A 22,139-nucleotide genomic window follows, 5' to 3' on the forward strand; every position below is an offset into this window, starting at 1 on the left:
GTGATTGCATCAATGCACTCCAGCCTGGGCAAAAGAGCAAGACCTTATCTCAATTAAAAAAAAAAAAATTAAAACAAAAAAAGAAAACACACTTTAACATTTTAATTTTCTGAAATTAGAATGAATCTTAAAACTGATGCCAAGTTACAACTGCTACTGGCTGGGTGCGAGTTGTGTTACGGCTGTCTGAACAAGGTCCAATTTTAAAATTGCCACTTTAAATGTCTTCAAAATAATATGATTCTGTATCAAAACTAAATTTATTGTATAACAGAAAAGAAGCAAATACAGCCATGGAATATTAGCGAAGTAACTATTAATCATTCAGAAAACGATTCCAAGTGATTTACAGGACCTCAGAAAGAAAGGGGGGAAAAACACACAAGCCAATGGAGTCTGTTATGGTTTGCTATTGATACTGATACATGACACTGCACAACCCATATGACCACATGCAGCAGCCCTGAAATACTAAAAGGGGTTAAAAACTAAACAGCTTATATTGCTCTTAAAATCTTCACAAACATCAAATGACTAATTTTTAAACTGATGACAGAATAATGGAGCATTCCCTTAACTACTGTATCACCAATACTTTGAATGACTGGTGGGGAGAGGGACGAAGAAAGCACAAGGAGACTTCTATAATGCCAAGTTGAAAAGCGATTTAGAAAAGTCAGACTCTAAATACCCAGAAATCTTAGGACTATCTTAACAAATGTATTTTACTTCTATTTTCATTTTCATACATGCAATAAAAGGATACAATGTACAATAAAAATCCATTCTTATTTGCTAAATAAGTTTAAAAGAGCTTTTTTAAAAAATATAAAATAATTCTAACAAGAAAAGCCCGTGCCAGATGCAACAGAGTCTTCTTGGTAGTATTCCTTTCTTTCTCCGTAATGCACAAAATGATTAATCTTATAGTTGACACATGTTAACATTCAATTAAAATTATGATACATTGCAAATGAATGATTTGTCAAGGTAGAAATGATCAGACCCCAGGAAAGGTGCCCACTGTTAAACTAAAACAGGTATCACTGCTTACAAATCAGCCTTATGACCTTTTGTAACATAAATCAATTCAGTGTGTTTTCGAAAAGTATGTGGACCTATCTGGATGACAAATAGAGCCGAAGAGACTACATCAACTAGAGCTGTAGAGACAACATCAACTGCAATGTTTTTCTTTTAATACTAAACATCCTGAAGGCGATTTTACCACCATTTTAAGCCCCATCTAGCCAAATGTTTTAAACTCAAACCCGTAAAGGATTTTAGAGCATTGAATAATGGCTCTGCATTTATAAAGCAAGTCAGGATTTAAATCAGACTGAATTTATAAAGCAGGTAAATCTCAACTAAAATTCCAAGTATTGCTATTTGTGAAAATACTAAATTCATTGTTAGTGATTTAATATTTTCCCCTTTAACTTACTACAAGGCCATCACATATGCCCACATAGGTTCTGCAAAGCACAAAACTCCAGGGTCACTATTAACACAAATGATATAGACGAAGCCCCTACAGGCAGCAGTCTTGAAATATAAACGAAGCCCCAGATTCAAGCAGCATCTAACGAACAACAAGCAAGGAAATCCTGTTTGGGTCCACTTTATCATTGCACCTATAAATCTTTAAGTACTGCAAAACTACTACAATGCACAACCATTAAGAGCTCAGAAGATTTTTCACTGTCTTGAGCTGGAAACCAACTACCATTTACAACATGGTTTCCATAAGAAAATTATTTCCTAATGTAAAGACTTGTTTTTTTGTTAAGACTGAGTCTCGCTCTATTGCCCAAGCTGGAGTGCAGTGGCACTGTGCACTTGGCTCACTGCAACCTCTGCCTCCCAGGTTCAAGTGATTCTCCTGCCTCAGCCTCCTGAGTGGCTGGGATTACAGGCGTGCACCATCACACCCAGCTAATTTTTGTATTTTTAGTAGAGACAGGGTTTCACCATGTTGGCCAGGCTGGTCTCGAACTCCCAACCTTAAGTGATCCACCTGCCTCGGCTTCCCAAAATGCTGGGAATACAAGCATGAGCCACCGCACCCGGCCCCTAAAGATTTCTGAAGAACTCTTAAAAACCTAAGAATATTTTTTTCCGGCCGGGCGCGGTGGCTCAAGCCTGTAATCCCAGCACTTTGGGAGGCCGAGACGGGCGGATCATGAGGTCAGGAGATCGAGACCATCCTGGCTAATACGGTGAAACCCCGTCTCTACTAAAAAATACAAAAAACTAGCCGGGCGACGAGGCGGGCGCCTGTAGTCCCAGCTACTCGGGAGGCTGAGGCAGGAGAATGGCGTGAACCCGGGAGGCGGAGCTTGCAGTGAGCTGAGAGCCGGCCACTTCACTCCAGCCTGGGCGGCAGAGCAAGACTCCGTCTCAAAAAAAAAAAAAAAAAAAAAAAAAAAAGAATATTTTTTTCCTTTCTCAGTGCAAGGTACCCACAGTTTGTGCTCTTTCTGCTGCTCCCCAGCTCTCAGATACAGCTGACACCATGGATTTCAGAGACCTGAAAAGTCCTGCCGGCCTCCAGGTGCTCAACAATTACCTGGTGGACAAGAGCTACATCGAGGGGTATGTGCCATCACAAGAAGATGTGGCAGTATTTGAAGCAGTGTCCAGCCTACCGCCTGCTGACTTGTGTCATGCCCTTCGTTGGTATAATCACATCAAGTCTTACGAAAAAGAAAAGGCCAGCCTTCCAGGACTGAAGCAAGCTTTGGGCAAGTATGGTCCTGTGGATGTGGAAGACACTATAGGAAGAGGAGCTAAATAGTAAAGATGATGACGACATTGATCTCTTTGGATCTGATGGGAGGAGAAAAGTGAAGAAGCGAAGAGGCTAAGGGAAGAATGCCTTGCACAATATGAATCGACGAAAGCCAAAAAACCTGCACTTGTTGTCAAGCCTTCCATCTTACTAGATGTGAAACCTTGGTATGATAAGACAGTTATGGCGAAATTAGAGGAGTGCATCAGAGGCATTCAAGCAGATGGCTTAGTCTGGGGCTCATGTGAACTAGTTCAAGTGGGATACAGAATTAAGAAACTTCAAATACATTGTGTAGCTGAAGATAAAGTTGGAACAGATATGCTGGAGAAGCAGATCACTGCTTTTGAGGACTATGTGCATGCAGTCCATGGATGTGGCTGCTTTCAACAAAATCTAAAATCCATCCTGGATCATGTCATTTAAATAAAAGCTTGAAAGGTTAATTAAAAAAAAAAAAACCTAAAAATAATAAACCAAGTGATTTAATTATCAAATAAAGAGACCTCCATTACTCAGAACAGTGTTCTGCTCATTCTTCTTTATGATTCAAAGCAGGAAATCAAAGAGGCATGAATGCTGGAGAAATCTAACTTATGTACTTAAAAATACTGTATTCTCTTAATTCTGAGTTGCTCATCCCAGACAGCTCCTTCCAAATCAATTTCAACGAGCCCAGATTTAATGTATTTACATGTACTGGAGGCATGGTCTTACACTCTGCCTCTAAATTATAAATAAGTTGGAATGGAAACTGTGCATTATTTCTGAATAGTCTTTTCTAAGAATGTAATGAGGTGTTAAAAGGAGCTTAGGGCAACATTTTAAACTCCAACGATCCAAATGTTTTCAGCTTAAACTCCTAGAAGACTTGTGACCTTTGGAAAACAGCTCTGGAGGCCAGGTGCAGTGCCTCACACCTGTAATCTCAGCACTTTGGGAAGCGGAGGGATGCAGATCACTTGAGCTCAGAAGCTCAAGAACAGTCTGGACGGCCGGGCGCGGTGGCTCAAGCCTGTAATCCCAGCACTTTGGGAGGCTGAGACGGGCGGATCACGAGGTCAGGAGATCAAGACCATCCTGGCTAACATGGTGAAACCCCGTCTCTACTAAAAATACAAAAAACTAGCCAGGCGAGGTGGCGGGCGCCTGTAGTCCCAGCTACTCGGGAGGCTGAGGCAGGAGAATGGCGTGAACCCGGGAGGCGGAGCTTGCAGTGAGCTGAGATCCGGCCACTGCACTCCAGCCTGGGCGGCAGAGCGAGACTCCGTCTCAAAAAAAAAAAAAAAAAAAAAAAAGAACAGTCTGGACAACACGGCAAAAACCTCATCTCTACACAAAATACAAAACTTAGTCGCGCGTGGTGGTATGCTCCTGTAGTCCAAGCTACTTGGGAGGCTGAGGTGGGAGGACTGCTTGAGTCCAGGAGGTTGAGACTGCAGTGAGTCCCTCCAGCCTGGGCAACAGAGCCAGACCCAGTAAGGAAAAGGAAAAGAAAAGAAAAAGAAAAGGGAAAGGAAGGGGAAAAGAAAAGGGCTCTGAGTTTATAAAGCAATTTAGGATTTGAACTAGACTCTGGACGCTCTGCTCCATCATGCTATCCTGCCTCTGCAGACTGTCTTTTGTTGAAACTATGACCTCCCTTTTCCTCCATTACCAGTACTATCCTGGTATTTCTCTGCCCATCTTTATTTCCCTCTAAATTACAGAATGGCAAAGAGGGCATGCAGAGAGTAGGAGTGTCATTTTAACAACAGCAATTAAAAATCTGCCCACAAATTTCTAACTGGACACTGGCTGGGAGAGATGATCCCACCCCTGCAATTAACCACAAATTTGGTTTTTCTCTCCCATGACCAATGTGGCATGGGATCAACGACTGATCACATCATCAAGGCACTACTGTTTTCAGTTTACTGGTCAGCCAGTCTCAAAAGCCTAGATCATCTGAAACTCTCTCTACTCCATCCCTTATATCCAGTCATTTTGTCTCAAATTTAGCCTACTTCTCCTTCAAGATTCCTCTTGCATTCCTCTTTCATTATAGTCCAAATTCTATTAATGCATGTCTGGATTATTATAACAAAAGTTCTCATTCGCTTCCCTGACTGGGCCTCAAGATCAATTTTCCTAAGGCACCTTTCTGATCATGGCCTACACTCCCCTAAAAAAGTCCAATCACACCTACTATGTACCATCAATCTGACAATCCATGCCTCCCTCTCCAACTCAATCTCCTATTGTTTCACTTCCCAACTCAAGGCCAAATGAGAACTTTCTACTGTCCACTGCATTTTCCTTCCTCTTTAGTTGTGCTGACACACCCTTCCCCCAGAAGCCTGACCTCCCTCCCTTAGAATGGCTCGTACAAAACCAAGGATCTATTCAAACACCCACTCCATAAAATAGTTCCCAAAGCAGTAAAAGCACTGCTCCCTCTGGAAGGGAAAATCTAAAACACAGGATAACAGAAATGGAATGGAATCTATAGGACTGAATGTTGGGGGTATTTTTCAAACATGTATTATAAAGCTTAAAAGGAAGCAGAAAACAGCAAAATGAATTTGGGGGGATGGATACTGAGGATGGTTTTGAACAAAATAAGTGCAAGGTGCTTGAGGAGGTATCCAAAAGACCTAGAGTTGAAGAGTAGTCAGAATAGAAAGATACAGATTTAATGGAAGTGAATCCATAAAGTTACAACCAAAAATTGAATAAGGCTACCCCAAAGCAGAAATCTTAAGAAAGAACAAGAACAAAGCCTCAGCAATCACTGTACAGGCTGATACAGGAAGAAAGAGAAAGACCACAGAGGTAGAGATCTCTAGCCCAAACCTTTCAATAAACTCAAATTCACTGACTCTAGTTTTCTCCCTCGAGGTACTACTCTCACCACATTCTCTATAACTAAAATAGAACCCATACTAACCTCCAAGAAGTTCACAATTCCTCTTGCCTCTCCGCTATTCCCATTTCCTGAGGTAAACATGTTAACAGCCTAGTGTGTATCCCTCCATACTTCACACTCAAACATGTTCACATATATGTGGTGGGGAAAGGGGATTAGCTATTTGCTATTATAAAGCAAGAATCATACTATATACCTTATTCTGAGACAGGCAATTCTCTCAATATATTTGCATGGACAAACTTCTAATAAACAGATACAGAGTTAAGTTGCAGTTTTTAAAAGCTAAAATGGGCCGGGCACAGTGGCTCATGTCTGTAATCCCAGGACTTTGGGAGGCCAAGAAAGGTGAATCAAGTTGAGGCCAGGAGTTCAAGACCAGCCTGGCTAATATGGTGAAACCCTGTCTCTACTGAAAATACAAAAAATTAGCTGGGTGTGGTGGTGCATGCCTGTAATCCCAGTTACTCAGGAGGCTGAGGCATGAGAATCATTTGATCCCAGGAGGTAGAGGCTACAGCGAGCTGACATCGCACCACTGCACTCCAGCCTGGGCAACAGAGCAAGACTGTGCCAAAAAAAAAAAAAAAAAAGCAAGCTGTATAACATTCCATAGAAATGGATAACTTTTACTTTTTTGCCCTTATGAACAATGCTGCAATAAACAACCTTTTATTCATATATTTATGCCTTTATCTCTACTAGACAGACTTCTAAAATCACAGTTGCTTAGTGTATAATATGATTTCTTTACAGAAAATTAAAGTTCACCTAAGTGATAGTCCTCTAGAAAGAGGAACTGGAAGTATGGAGTGGGTAAGATCTATCTTCCATTGAGTTACCTTTTTGTACTTTTGAAATCTTGTCACGTATATTTTAAAATAAGTTTTAACCTAGTAGAAATCTCAAATCCTCAAAAGCTATAGGACCTATTTAAAAATTTAAAAAAAAAAAAAAAACCAACTCTTTTATTTATTTTTTAACTTTTATGTTTTTGAGACAGGGTCTCACTGTTACCCAGGCTGGACTTGAACTCCTCAGCTCAAGCAATCCTCCCACCTCAGCCTCCCCAGTGGCTGAAACTATAGGCATGCACCACTGTGGCTTATTTACTTTGCTCTTTTTAAAATTTTTAACAAAGGGTATTTGGGGATGGGGAGAAGGGTGTGCTCCCATATGAATTTTTTTTTTTTTTTTGAGACAGAGCCTTGCTCTGTCACCGGGGCTGTAGTGCAGTGATGCAATGTCAGCTCACTGCAATCTCGGCCTCCCAGGTTCAAGCAAGTCTTCTGCCTCAGCCTCCCCAGTAGCTGGGATTACAGGTGCCGAACACCACACCCAGGTAATTTTTGTATTTTTAGTAGAGATAGGATTTTGCCATATTGGCCAGGCTGGTCTCAAACTCCTGACCTCAAGTGATCCACCCGCCTTGGCCTCCCAAAGTGGTGGATTACAGGTGGATTACAAGTGTGAGCCACGGTGACCAGCCTCATCTTGCTTACTTTTTAAACTCCAAACTGCAAAAAATTAAAAGCCATTACTACTACTGGCCACCCGAAGGGCTGGCCAAAGGATCCATGTCCTAAACTCTCCCAGTCCCAAACTTTTACTAGTAGCCCCAACCCCTTCTACAGAATAACAAACTTCATATACAGAAATATATAAATAAGAGCAGATTTTCTAACAAAATCCCATGAAATAATTTCTTTGATCCAATATAAAAATCTAATGGATACTGCTAGTATTATCTGGTAACCCCAACCAGATTACTCGGATGCATTATGAACAAGGAATACAATGACAACTCCTGCCCTCAAGGCACCAGTCTAATAAAAAAACAATGAGTGGCCGGGCGCGGTGGCTCAAGCCTGTAATCCCAGCACTTTGGGAGGCCGAGACGGGCGGATCATGAGGTCAGGAGATCGAGACCATCCTGGCTAACACGGTGAAACCCCGTCTCTACTAAAAAATACAAAAAACTAGCCGGGCAATTTGGCGGGCGCCTGTAGTCCCAGCTATTCGGGAGGCTGAGGCAGGAGAATGGCGTAAACCCAGGAGGCGGAGCTTGCAGTGAGCTGAGATCTGGCCACTGCACTCCAGCCTGGGCACGAGACTCCGTCTCAAAAAAAAAAAAAAAAAAAAAAAAAAAACAATGAGTACCACGTGATAAGGACTACAATGAACTATGCAAAGTAAGCTCTGGGAATACTGGGAAGATTATCCTAAAATGAGAAGCATAACACTGAAGATCTGTTGAATTATACTATTTGCTAGCATTTATTGAGAGCTAACTATGTGCTTTACTAAGAGTTCAAAGTGCTTTATATGTATTCTTTTAATTTGACATAGATTCTTTGGCCCAATTTTGTAGATGAGGAAATGAGGCACAGAGAAAAGTTAAGCAGCTCGCACAAGGTCAAACCGTATTATAAGGACTCCAAAAACCAGATACTAAGAATGAGGCAGTCTTTAAGGGTAAAAGGGGAGAGGGAGAGGTGCAGGAAAGGGTAAAGGAGAAAGACCTAGGTTCTTTTGGAAGATAATTTGTTCAACAGGCTAAAAAACTAACGTGAAGACTGGTAAAACAGTGGCTACATCACAAAAGTCTTTGCATTTCATATTTCCAGGATAAAATTTGTACTTTAGAAAGATGACTGAGGATAGTTATTTGGAGGAGAATGAATTCGATCTAGTAGGGAAGAGTGAGGTGACGAGTAACTAAACTTCACTAACATGAAAGGTTACCAGCAACATATTAAGTATTCAACGGCAAGTTATAGAATACAGAGAATATGATTATATTTAAAACATTTTAAAATACATTGGATATATATAGATATGCCCCAAAATGTTAATACTTCTCAGTGGTAGGATTGTGGATAATTCTCTTTTCCTATTAAGTTTCTAATTTGTGCATACAACAAAGATGGTAGTGGTACATTTTTTTTAAGGAAAGTATTTGAAAGTTTCAAATATTAGGCCAGGTGCCGTGGCTCACGACTGTAATTCCAAAGCTTTAGGAGACTGAAGCAGGAGGATTATCTGAGGCCAGAAGTTTGAGATCAGCCTAGGCAACATAGTGAGAGCTCATCTCTACAAAAAAAGTAAAATTGTAATTAGCCAGGTATGGTGGCACTTGCCTTAGTCCCAGTCACTTGGGAGGCTGAGGTGGATGGTTTGAGCCTAGTTCAGGGCTCCAGTGAGCTATGATAGCACCACTGCACTCTAGTCTGGGTGACAGCGAGACAGTCTCCAAAAGAAAAAAAAAGTTTCAAATATTTAAGTCAAAAAAGAGAAAGACTGAAAATTCTTCACTGGCTTCAGAAACGAACTCACTGATGACCTGGAAGAATGCAGTTAGGAGTACCATGGGGGACAAAGCCAGATTTCAATGGAGTGAGGCATGACTGGGAGGTGAGGAAGGGAAGACCACAAATGCAGTCAACTCTTTCAAGAATCTTACATGTGAGGCCGGCACAGGCCCACGCCTATAATCCCAGCACTTTAGGAGGCCAAGATGGGTGGATCACTCGAGGTCAGGTGTTCAAGACCAGCCTGGCCATCATGGTGAAATCCCGTCTCTACTAAATATACAAAACAAAACAAAACAAAATTAGCCGGGCATGGCGGCGGGCGCCCGTGAATCCCAGCTACTCAGAAGGCTGAGGTAGGAGAATCTCTTGAACCCAGAAGGTTCAAGGCGGAGGTTGTAGTGAGCTGAGATCACACCACTGCACTCCAGCCTGGGTGACAGAGCAAGACTCCATCTCAAAACTAAGAATCTTAGCTGTGGAAGGCTGGGTGCAGTGGCTCACGCCTGTAATCCCAGCACTTTGGGAGGCCAAGGCGGGAGGATCACCTGAGGTCGGGAATTCGAGACCAGCCTAACATGGAGAAACCCCGTCTCTACTGAAAATATAAAAAATTAGCCGGGCGTGGTGGCAAAAGCCTGTAATCCCTGCTACTCAGGAGGCTGAGGCAGGAGTGTAACACTTGAACCCAGGAGTCAAGAGGTTGTGGTGAGCTGAGATAGCACCACCGCACTCCAGCCTGGGCAACAAGAGCGAAACTCCATCTCAAAAAAAAAAAAAAAAAAAAAAACGGCCAGGCATGGTGGCTTACGCCTGTAATCCCAGCACTTTGGGAGGCCGAGGCAGGCGGATCATGAGGTCAGGAGTTTGAGACCAGCCTGGCCAGTATGTTGAAACTCCTGTCTCTACTAAAAATTAAACTCCCGTCTCTACTAAAAATACAAAAATTAGCCAGGTGTGGTGGCGTGCACCTGTACTCCCAGCTACTTGGGAGGCTGAGGCAGAAGAATCGCTTGAACCCAGGAAGCGGGGTTGCAGAGAGCCGAGATCATGCCACTGCACTCCAGCCTAGGCTACAGAGCGAGACTCCGCCAAAAAAAAAAAAAAGATTCTTAGCTGTGAGAGAAGAGAAATAAAGTAGAACGGAAAGAAAATTTCCATTTTTTTGTTTCAGATATATCCCCAGTGGAAAATTACTAGCAGAGTCAAAAGGTGAAGAAACAATTCAACAAAAATGTCATGTAAATGAAATCTCTGAGAAGGCAGGAAGTATGAGGGTTTCACAGAACAAATAGAAACAAAAACGACTCCTATCTACTTGTAACCAGAGGAAAGTAGATCCAAATGATTTAGAATGCTTCCAAGGTTATGTAGCGTTTTATTGAAGGGGGTAGGGGAATTTAAAAGGAAATTGAGACCAAGCTAATGCCCATGCCTGGAATCCCAGCACTGAGGCTGAGTTAGGCAGACTGCTTGAGCCCAGCAGTTTGAGACCAGGCTGGGAAACACAGCAAGATCCTGTACCTACAAAACCTACATAAAAAATAATTTTAAAATAAACCAACAAAAACAAAAATAAAGGAAACTGAGGGGAATTCATCAAACCGACGGCTTCAATCTTCTCAGAAGAGTAGGCAAATGACACAGAAGATAAGGTAGAGTTTGAGGAAACTAAAGAAATTGATAGCTGCTGTGTTCTATGCTAGAGATTTTTTTTTTAATAATCTTGAGAAATAATTATAGATTATCAAGTTACAAAGATAACACAGAAAGTACCGTCAGTTTCCCCTAATGTTAACAACTTAGGTTACACAATACTTTGTCAAAACTAAGAAACTAACATTGGTACATCACTATTACCTACATTTCAGAGTTTATTCAGATTTAATCAGTTTTTCCAACAACATCCTTGTTCGGTGCCAGTCTCCAATTCAGGACACCTTGTTGCACTTATCTACAGTATCTCTAAAGACCCAAACAAGATAGAGAAGTAATATGGTTAGGCTTTGTGTCCCCACTCAAATCTCATCTTGAATTGTAATCCCTATAACCCCCACGTGTCAAGGGAGAAACCAGATGGAGGTAACTGAATCATGGGGGCAGTTTCCCCCACGCTGTTCTTATCAGATCTGATGGTTTTATAAGGGGCTCTTCCTGCTTCCGTTGGCACTTCTCTCTCCCGCCGCCTTGTGTAGAAGGTGTCTTGCTTCCCCTCCTCCTTCCACCATGATTGTAAGTCTCCTGCGGCCTCCCCAGGCATGAAAAACTGTGAGTCAATTAAACCTCTTTTTTTTTTTTTTTTTTTTTTTGAGACAGAGTCTCGCTCTGTTGCCCAGGCTGGCGTGCAGTGGCCGGATCTCAGCTCACTGCAAGCTCCGCCTCCCGGGTTTACGCCCTTCTCATGCCTCAGTCTCCTGAGTAGCTGGGACTACAGGCACCCGCCACCTCACCCGGCCAGTTTTTTATATTCTTTGTAGAGACGGGGTTTCACTGTGTTAGCCAGGATGGTCTCGATCTCCTGACCTCGTGATCCGCCCGTCTTGGCCTCCCAAAGTGCTGGGATTACAGGCTTGAGCCAGAGCGCCCGGCCAAACCTCTTTCTTTTATAAATCACCCAGTCTCAGGCAGTTCATTACAGCAATATGAAAATGGGTTAATACAAGAGGGAAGCTAATCTGCAAGGTTGTGGGCTTCTTTCTCCAACGTAGCAGCCTGGGTATGGGGCAGAGAGCCCATAGGAAACCAGGGTTAGGGGTTTGTCAGCACAGTAAAGGGAAGAATAAGAGGCAAAGTAGAGAGTGCTGGCAGAAGTGTGATTTAGACACTATGGGGAAGGGTGTAAAAACAGAAGAGAGTTGACAAATTTAAGATGTTGGTAATGCCAAAAAGCAAGTACAGTAGGAATAAAAATGAATGCACTACTAGAACTGGAGATGAAAATAAAAGATAAGAAACCAGGAACCTGGGAGGACTGGATAGATCAGCTATATAGACTCTAAAGTAACCTCAGGATAATGGCAGAGAGGAAAATAGAACAATGAATCAAAGGGTAAGACCACAGGGTCCTTTTCTGATACTAAGGAAGGGAAGAGAGATGCATTGTCAGACAGCATGAACTTCAGAAGAAAGAGAGTTTTGCACAAAGATAGAGAAAAAATGGCTAACCTGACCATATATCATGTATCACCTAAACTAGAAAATGTATGAAAGGATACTAAGAACTGCATAGAGGAACAACAGCAAGCTAGGCAGAAGAGCCACCCTAATCAAGGAATAGAATGAGCCTGTGAATGGAGAGGATGAAGACCCTGAGTCTGCATCCTGACATACCACAGTGCAAGAAAATCTACTGTTAACCTCAGAGGACTAAAGGGAAGGTAAGATTACCAGGGTAGATGGGCTTCAGTTACCACAAGAAAGCCGGAAAACATCTTATGAACACAAGGGAGAGGTTTAACACAAAAATAACATTTCAGAGAATACAAGAGGAAAGTCTTAGGAATTAAACAAGAGATTTGGTCAAGGGAAGAGGAAACTCTGAGTGGTATGAAGATCAGACTACAAAAAAGGATGAATAAATAGATGGACTTTCATTCTGGACAATGACAGATGATGACAGGAATGCATCGCATAGTGGAACTGGCAGGTCTCAGGAATTCTGAGAACTTACCCTCACATCTCTGAAAGACAGGGGCACTCAAACCTTTGAAGAAGAAGTCAGAAGAAGACAGTGCCTCTGAAGGAATGTGGGCAAAATATTTTTAGTTCTGAGATCGCTCTATTAGCATATCTTTCTCATGCTGAAAGCAACTCTGACAGAGAAGATAATCGGGTTCTTCCCTCCCTCTTCTGGCCTTTTCTCTTTGGCTATTCCAACACTAGGGATAAGGACTTCAAAGAAAGTTCTATCGCATATTTGAAAGACATGACTTAAAAACAGCTGAGAGGCAGGGCGCGTTGGCTCATGCCTGTAATCCCAGCACTTTGGGAGGCCAAGGTGAGTGAATTTCTTGAGGCCAGGAGTTTGAGACCAGCATGGCCAACAGTGGCAAAACCCGGTCTCTACTAAAAATACAAAAATTAGCCAGTCGAGGTGGTTCATGCCTGTTATCCCAGCTCTTCAGGAGGCTGAGGCAGAATTGCTTGAACCTGGGAGGCGGAGGCTGCAGTAAGCTGAGATCATGCCATTGCACTCCAGCCTGGACAACAGAGTGAGCCTCCATCTCAAGAACAACAACAAAAAAATTACACTGTTGGTGGGAGTGTAAACTAGTTCAACCACTGTGAAAGACAGTGTGGCAATTCCTCAAGAATCTAGAACTAGAAATACTATTTGACCCAGTGATCCCATTACTGGGTATATACCCAAAGGATTATAAATCATGCTACTATAAAGAAATGTGCATACGTATGTTTACTGTAGCATTATTCACAACAGCAAAGACTTGGAACTAACCCAAATGTCCATCAATGATAGACTGGATTAAGAAAACATGGCACATATACACCATGGAATACCATGTGACCATAAAAAAGGATGAGTTCGTGTCCTTTTTGCAGGGACATGGATAAAGCTGGAAACCATCATTCTGAGCAAACTATCACAAGGACAGAAAACCAACCACCACACGTTCTCACAGGTGGGAATTGAACAATGAGAACACTTGGACACACGGTGGGGAACATCACACACCAGGGCCTGTCATAGGATGGGGGGCTGGGAGAGGGATAGATAGCATTAGGAGAAATACCTAATGTAAATGACGAGTTAATGGCTGCAGCAAACCAACATGACACATGAACACCTATGTAACAAACTTGCACGTTGTGCACATGTAGCTTAGAACTTAAAGTATAATTAAAAAAAAAAAACAGCTGAAAGAATATTTCTACATAACTGCTTTTTCAGACTTTGTCCATTACTCAAAATTACACGTGACTTCAACTAATATATACCTTATGCAATAATACCAATAAGCTGTCTTCTTCAATAAATTGTATCCTTGTACTTGACAATGAATATTATATAAGCTAGACTTTTTGTCAACTTCTAAATAACTGAGCTAAATTTAGACCTCACTATAAGTTATTTTATCTGATTATTAGTATAATTATTTTTCTTTTTCTCCCTATATTTTTCTATAATTCTCATGACTTCCTCTTTAACTGTTCATCTCCTCTTTGGGACCTCATCTATCACTCTGTGGGCCTGAGTACATTTTCACAGGAGAAAAAAGAAATCAACCTAGGTACTTCTTATTGTTGAGTTTACTATAAAGAACAGACAGAGTCTGACCTCTCCCTTTTAGCCTGCCATTTTCCTACAGCCTGGCACAGCCTAGAGGAACGAAGCAACTTCTCATCTCAGGAAATCACTTTCAACAAAAAAGGTAGCAAATCTACGTAGTAAGTCCCATGTGGGTAAAATCAGCAAGAAGAAGCCAAAGCAGATGCTGAGTCACACTCCAGCACAGTGTCTGATACTTCAACTTTGACAGTGTTCCCGCATACTGCTTCCCAGAAGTCTTGAAGACAGATTAGCTACCACCACTATTTCACTAAGAACTCAAAACATACACACCTCTGAAAACCCCCTGGATCTTTATTATAAAAATTATGTGGCCAGCACGGTGGCTCACACCTGTGATCCCATCTACTCGGGAGGCTGAGGCAGAAGAATTGCTTGAACCCAGGAGACAGAGGTTGCAGTGAGCTGAGATCACGCCACTGCACTCCAGCCTGGGCAAAAAAGCGAGACTCCGTCTCAAAAAAAAAAAAAAAAAAAAAAGTGCTACTACAAATCTCTATTTCCTAGCTACACAAAACTTACCCAGAAAAAATATGGTGAAATTTGGGATGGAGTCCAGCCAGTACTATGTATAGCCTGCCACAAGACTAACACAGAATGAATACCAAGGAACCTGAATCTGCCCCATGCCCATTCCCTACCTATGTTTTTCCAAAAGCTGAAAAAAGACCAACTCCTCTAGCACTCTCCACATATACTAAACAAATTAGTAGTTCTGTCCCCACTACAGCAGTCAGTGATTTTTAGTTTAGCCAGATATGAATTAAGATAACACAAGATTAATAACTTTATTAGTGCAAATTAGTTCAACTACTTCAAAAAAGATTGGCAATATCCATTAAATCTAAACTGTATGCCTACTCTGTGATCCCGTAACAAACTGCTACACATACGCCCAAGGAAACTGAAGTTTCCTTGACAAAAGACAAGAGATTCATAGTAGCTTTATTTATAATTGTCAAAAACTGACATTTGGGTATTACATCCATCAATGTAAATGTACATCAACAGGAAAATCAATCTGCAGTATACTCACATAATGAAATATTACTCAGCAATTTTTAAAAAAGAACCAGTCGGGTGTGGTGGCTCACACCTGTAATCCCAGCACTGCGGGAGGCTGAGCTGGGAGGATCACGTGAGGTCAGGAGTTCAAGACCAACCTGGCCAATAATGGTGAAACCCTGTCTCTATCTACTTAAATTACAAATATTAGCTGGGCATGGTAGTGGGCACCTGTAATCCTAGCTACTCGGGAGGCTGAGACAGGAGAACTGCTTGAACCCAGGAGGCGGAGGTTGTAGTGAGGCTACAGTGAGCCAAGATCATGCCACTGCACTCCAGCTTGGGCAGAGTGAGACTTCGTCTCAAAAAACAAACAACAACAACAAAAATTACTGATATTCACAATAATACTGCGAAATCACCCAGACACCATGTTTAGAAAAACAAGCTGGCTAGGAAAAAAAAAATATACTGTATGATTCCTTTTATATGATGTTCAAGACGAGTACTATGGTTTGGGTATTTGACCCATGCAAATCTCATGTTGAAATCTGATCACCAATGCTGAAGATGAGGTCTAATGGGAGGTGTCTGGATTATGGGCAGATCCCTCATGAATGCCTTGGTGCCACTCTCACAGTAATGAGTCAGTGCTTACTTGATTTGTTCCCAAGAGACCTAGTTGTTAAAAACAGCCTGACACCTCCCTCCTCTCTCTCTCTCTTGCTCCCCTCACCATGAGATCTAAACAAACTGGCTCCCCTTTGCTTTCCACTATGAGTGGAGGCAGCCTGAAGCCCTCACCAGAAGTAGATGTTTCTTGTACTGCCTACAGAACCATGAGCCAAACAAACCTCTTTTCTTTATAAATCACCCAGCCTCAGGTATTCCTTTATAGCAACACAAACAGACTAAGACAGATAATAAATGGTGACAGATGTCAGGAAAGTACTCATCATGGGAAGAGGGGACTACTACACAGGAAGGAGAGGGAATTGGAGTGCTGGAAAAGTTCACTATCATGATCGAAGTGGTGACTACAAAAGTATATACGCATGTAAAAATGTATTGAACTATCAACTTCACATTTGTGCATGTATTTACCATATTTTACATATCAATTATTATTATTGTTTCTTAGAGACAGTGTCTCACTGTTGCCCAAGCTAGAGGGCAGGGCTGCACCCATAGCCCACTGTAACCTCAAACTCCTGGGTGCAAATGATTCTCTTGCCTCAGCCTCCCAAAGCACTGGGATTACAGGTATGAACTACTAGGCCCAGGCTCCAGTTGTTTTTAATAAAGGTTAAATAAACCATAAATGGTTTAGCAATTACAAATACTTCAAGGCCAAGCATGGTGGCTCATGCCTGTAATCCCAGGACTTTGGGAGCCTGACGCAGTTGGATTGCTTGAGTCCAGGAGTTTCAGACTAAAACCCCATCTCTACCAAAAAAAAAAAAAAAAAAATTAGCTGGGTGTGATGGTGCACACCTGTGGTCCCAGCTTCTGGGGAGGCTGAAGTGGGAGGATCACCTGAGCCCAGGAGGTCAAGGCTGCACTGAGCTGTGATTGTGACACTGCACTCCAGCCTGGGCTACAAAGTGAGACCCTGGATCAAAAAAACTTCAGTGAGCATGAAACAAAGCTATCTAAACTATTTTAAATGCATGTCTTCCGATAACATATTAAATGTATTCCCTGTTTAAAATTTTGCCATTAAAAAACAAAACAAAACAAAAAAACACCAGTCAGGCACGGTGGCTCATGCCTGTAATCCCAGCACTTTGGGAGGCCAAGGCGGCAGATTACATGAGGCCAGGAGTTCAAGACCAGCCTAGCCAACATGGTGAAACCCCATCTCTACACTAAAAATACAAAAACAAATTAGCCGGGTGTGGTGGCACATGCTTGTAATCCCAGCTAGTAGGGAGGACTGAGGCATGAGGATCACTTAAACGCGGGAGGTGGAGGTTGCAGTGAGCCAAGATTGTGCCACTGCTGTCAGAGTGACAGAGTAAAACTCTGTCTCAAAAACCAAAACAAAACAAAAAACACCATTATCTTGATAAAATAATCTTCAAATCTGTCAGCTCCTAAGACCATAAAAAGGTCTACATTCAAATGAAGAAAGACTCACGTACTAGGCTAAAAGAATGTAGATCTTCGAATGCTTTTTTTCAAATGTCAGAAAACAGCTAAGTAAGAAGTTGAAAAGGAAAAAGTCCAAACATGAGAAGGACCCACATTACTTATAATAGTAAAAGACTGGGAGCGATCTTGTAAAAGTGGCACATTCACTCAACAAAAGACAGCTATCGTAACAGCTGCACACAGTACAGTTACACTGTATGTCCAAAAAAAGGCGAAAAGAACACAAGACAAAGGAATATTAGTGAGGTGACATTAATGACTTGTCCGCTACTCTCAAAACTTGCAATATTCTTTCATTACTTTATAATAAAATGTATTTTAATTATCACAAAAAGCATAGGCCTGGCCTGCTGAAATACTTTTACAGTCCCAACATAAATGTCATAGAAAGTTATCACTCTTTTCAACTTTAACTTGGTTTAAAAAGAATTTTAAGGTTTAAAAAAAAAAAAAGGAAATTCTTCTCCCATCTACCATAGCAGAAAACACCTTTTCCTTATGCATTCATCTAATCTGGCAATACTAAATGTCTTCACTAATAAATACATCAACATTTTTGAGTAATTTTTAAAATATGATCTGTTAACACATTTACTGATGACAAAACTTCATGAAGCAAACTTAGGCTTCAATACTCACTTTATTACTAAACATTTTACCTAAGGAATTAACAAAGAACTTTTTTTCCCCCCCAGAAAGGCAACAAAAGTCCAAGGAATTGTCTACACCTACCTGGCCCATACACTATACATAAAGCCTTGCAAAACATTATTTCTATGTGAATTATCCTTTCTATGGCATGTCTTCAAAAAAATTACAGATACTCTGCTGGCTTTTCTCCTTCCTAACAGGAATTTAAATTTCTATTTATAGTATTGTGATAAACACTGCAACCCAATACAATTCTGAATCATTACGTATGCCATAAAATTAAGGTCAGCTTTACTTCTAATAGCCCAAAACTGAGGACAATCCAAATGTTCATAAATATTATGAACAAATACTGTAAAGTCATACCTTGGAATATTCTTGGCATTAAAAAACAAACTATTTGCATGCAGCAATATGGATGAATCACAGATAATTATGTTAAGCAAAAGATGCCAGACCCTGCAGCCATAAAAAAGAAAAAGATCATGTCCTTTGCAGGAACATGGATGGAGCTGAAGACCATTATCCTTAGCAACGCAGGAACAGAAAACCAAATACTGCATGTTCTCACTTAAAAGTGGCAGCTAAATAATAAGAACACATGGACACACAGAGGGAAACAACACACACTGAGGCATCTCAGACGATGGAAGGTGGAGAGTGGGAGGAGGGAGAGGATTGGGAAAAATAACTAATGGGCACTGATCTATACAACAAACCCCCATGACACACATTTACCTATGTAACAAATCTGCACATGTACCCCCGAACATAAAAGTATTAAAATAGGGGGGAAAAAAATGCCAGACCTAAAAATGATTTCCATTTACATGAAATTCTAGAGGATGCAACTATCAATCAGTAAGTCACAGAAAACAGTGGTAGAGGAGGAAAAATGACTACAAAACAGCTGAGGGAAACTTCTGGGGATAATGAAAATGTTACATATCTTGATTACAGTAACAGTTACATCAGTGTGTGCATTTTTGAAAACTCATCAAAATGTACACTTAATGAGCATACTCAAAATGAAGATATTTTATTGTAAATTTTACCTCAGAAAAGTTTTTTTAAAAAAGACTAAACTTACTAAAAGTAAATAGACTACACCACCCAAAAAGCAATGTATTCCAAGACTAAGCTTTAATATTTCTTTTATGTTAAATTGCCTTCTTTAAAGGTATTAAAACAGATGTTAAAGTTCTAGCTAAAATTTAAAAGTGAAGAACATTATCTACAATTGTACTGTTGACACAGCACCCATTAGCCACATATGGCTATGTAAAGTTAAATTAAGATTAACTAAAATTTTAAAATCAGTTCCTCGGCCCAGTGCAGTGGCTCACGCCTGTAATCCCAACACTTCGGGAGACCGAGACGGGTGAATCACAAGGTCAGGAGATCGAGACCATTCTGGCTAACATGGTGAAACCCCATCTCTACTAAAAAATACAAAAAAAATTAGCCGGGCATGGTGGCTGGTGCCTGTAGTCCCAGCTACTCAGGAGGCTGAGGCAGGATAATCGCGTGAACCTGGGAGGTGGAACTTGCAGGGAGCCAAGATCGCACCACTGCACTCCAGCCTGGGCGACAGAGTGAGACTCCATCTCAAAAAAAAAAAAAAGAAAGAAAAAAAATCAGTTCTTCAAAGGCACCAGAGGGAACAACTTTACAGTGGACAAACCTAACAACGTATGAAGGTCAACATCAAGGATGATAAATCGTGATGACATATATACTCTCAATATGATGAAAATGGCACTTTGTAATCTTCCTCTAAAAATCCATAATCACAGTCTAATCATGAAAAACATCAAATTCTAAAAGAGAGTCATTCTACAAAATAACAAGTACTCTTCAAACTTGTCAAGGTCATCAAAAACAAGGAAAGTCAGAGAAACTGTCATAGCTAAGGGAAGCCTAAGAATGCATGACTAGGTATAACGTGGTATCCTGGATGGAATTCTGAAACAGAGAAAGACACTAGGTACAATTAACGAAATGTAAATAAATGAGGGACTTTAATTAATGACAACATATCAATATTGGTTTATTAATTATAACAATGTACCCTAGTAATGTAAGATGTTAATAACTGGAATTCTGCACTATCTTCTCAATTTTCTGTAAATCTACAACTGTTCTAAAAACTAAAGCCCACTATTTTTTAAAAAAAGTTACAATTTAAAAGTTAAGGCCGGGCCCAGTGGCTCACGCCTGTAATCCCAGCACTTTGAGAGGCCAAGGCGATCTCATCACTTGAGGTCAGGAGTTCAAGACCAGCTTGGCCAACATGGTGAAACCCTGTCTCTTAATAAAAAATACAAAAAATCAGCTGGGCACGGTGGTGGGTGCTTGTAATCCCAGCTATTCGGGAGGTTGAGGCTGGAGAATAGCTTGAACCCGAGAGGTGGTGATTATAGTGAGCAGAGGTCGTGCCACTGCACTCCAGTCTGTGCAACACAGCAAGATTCCATCTCAAAAAAAAAAGTTTCTACACTTTTTAAAAATGCAGTTCCTCAGTCACACCAGCTAGTAGTATCTCAAGTGCTCAACAGAAACAAGTGGCTAGTAGTCATAGTACTGCATGGTGGAGATTCATAGAACATTTTCTTCATAGCAGAAAATAACTCATCCTAACTTATAAACAAATTCTTATCTACTCAGCACTAAAAATTCTCAGTAATATCTAAAAACCTTCAGTGATGTGTTTATTCTAATTTCAAACACTTATGTTTTAAAATCGGTTTTTAAAAAATCAATGTAACATATATAAATGTAACACTGAAAAGTGTTCCACTTCTCAAAGCAGCAGTTTACAAAGTACAATCTATGGACCTCCAAACTCTTTCAGGGCATCCATGATGTATTTTCTTAATAATACTATTACAAAATACTATTGTGATCTCATTTGCTAGTTTGAGAATTTTCTATTGCAAAAACTAAAATATTATTTGCATTTTTCAATGTGTTGACACTTGCACAGACTGTGTAGTGATGGGGAAAACTGCCGGCACTACAGCATGACTGAAGTTAACTGCAACAAACTGTACCAGCAGTCACTGTATTCTTCACTGCCATGTGGCACGTACTCATAAGAGAGGGGGGGAAAAGCCACTTTTATTACGAATGCCCAATGACGAAGGAGTAAAAAATATTAATTGTAGTAATCTTGATCCTTAGGAACACATCTTTTTAATATTTTACATGATGAAATGGAAAATATGCATTTCTACTGCATAAAAAGTCATGAAGAATGATATTTCATGCAACTGTTTTGGGTTACAAGCTCAACTAGTTGCTTTTTTTCACAGAACATAATTTTGACTTGAAAGAATAGCTGCAAACAATACGTCTGTCCAGACTTGTGTATGTAGCAGATATTTTTTTCAAAACGAATAAGACTTCAAGAAAAACAATTCAGAGAACTTGTTGCCAATTATAAAATTTGACCTTTCAAGCAAAAATTAGAATTTTGTTAAAGTTTCTATTCGTCACCATGAGTCAGAAAGTTTTCCAATATTTAAAGGCTTTTCTGATAAGTGCTGATTTCAATGAAAGTGATTTTTTGATACTGTATACTGTAAGATATCCATTCAACATGGAAGCTAGACAAATGGATTTTATATTTACAGAGGACAAACTATTGATATACTCAGATTTTATATTGCAACTAACCTTTAAAAAAAACACTACTTGGTTACCCAGTGTTAAAGTAAAGCAATAAAAATTTAAAATACAAAAAAAGAAAAAAAACACTGCTGGTCAAATTTTAGTGTAATATCAAAGAATACCTGCAATTATCTGTAAAAGCTATTAAAATTCTCTGTTACAACTATATACATATTATATACATATATAATATCATTGTGAGGATAATTTTCCTTCATATACTTCAACCAAAGTAATAAATAGCAACAGAATGAACGCAGAAGCAAATATAACCCAGTTGCCTTCCATAAAGCAAGACATAAAGAAATCTGTAAAAAGGTAAAACAATGCCAATCCTAT

At 40.4% G+C, this 22,139-nt stretch overlaps 1 protein-coding gene and 1 pseudogene across 1 annotated transcript in view; one reads left to right on the forward strand and one right to left on the reverse strand.

Annotated features, from left to right (window-relative positions):
• Positions 1-22,139, reverse strand: part of GIGYF2 (GRB10 interacting GYF protein 2) — a 166,414-nt gene that overhangs the window by 129,362 nt on the left and 14,913 nt on the right.
• On the forward strand, positions 2,495-3,191 carry LOC104655158 (annotated as a pseudogene).

The sequence above is a fragment of the Rhinopithecus roxellana genome, chromosome 14 (assembly GCF_007565055.1).
Source record: "Rhinopithecus roxellana isolate Shanxi Qingling chromosome 14, ASM756505v1, whole genome shotgun sequence".
Lineage (NCBI taxonomy): Eukaryota > Metazoa > Chordata > Mammalia > Primates > Cercopithecidae > Rhinopithecus > Rhinopithecus roxellana.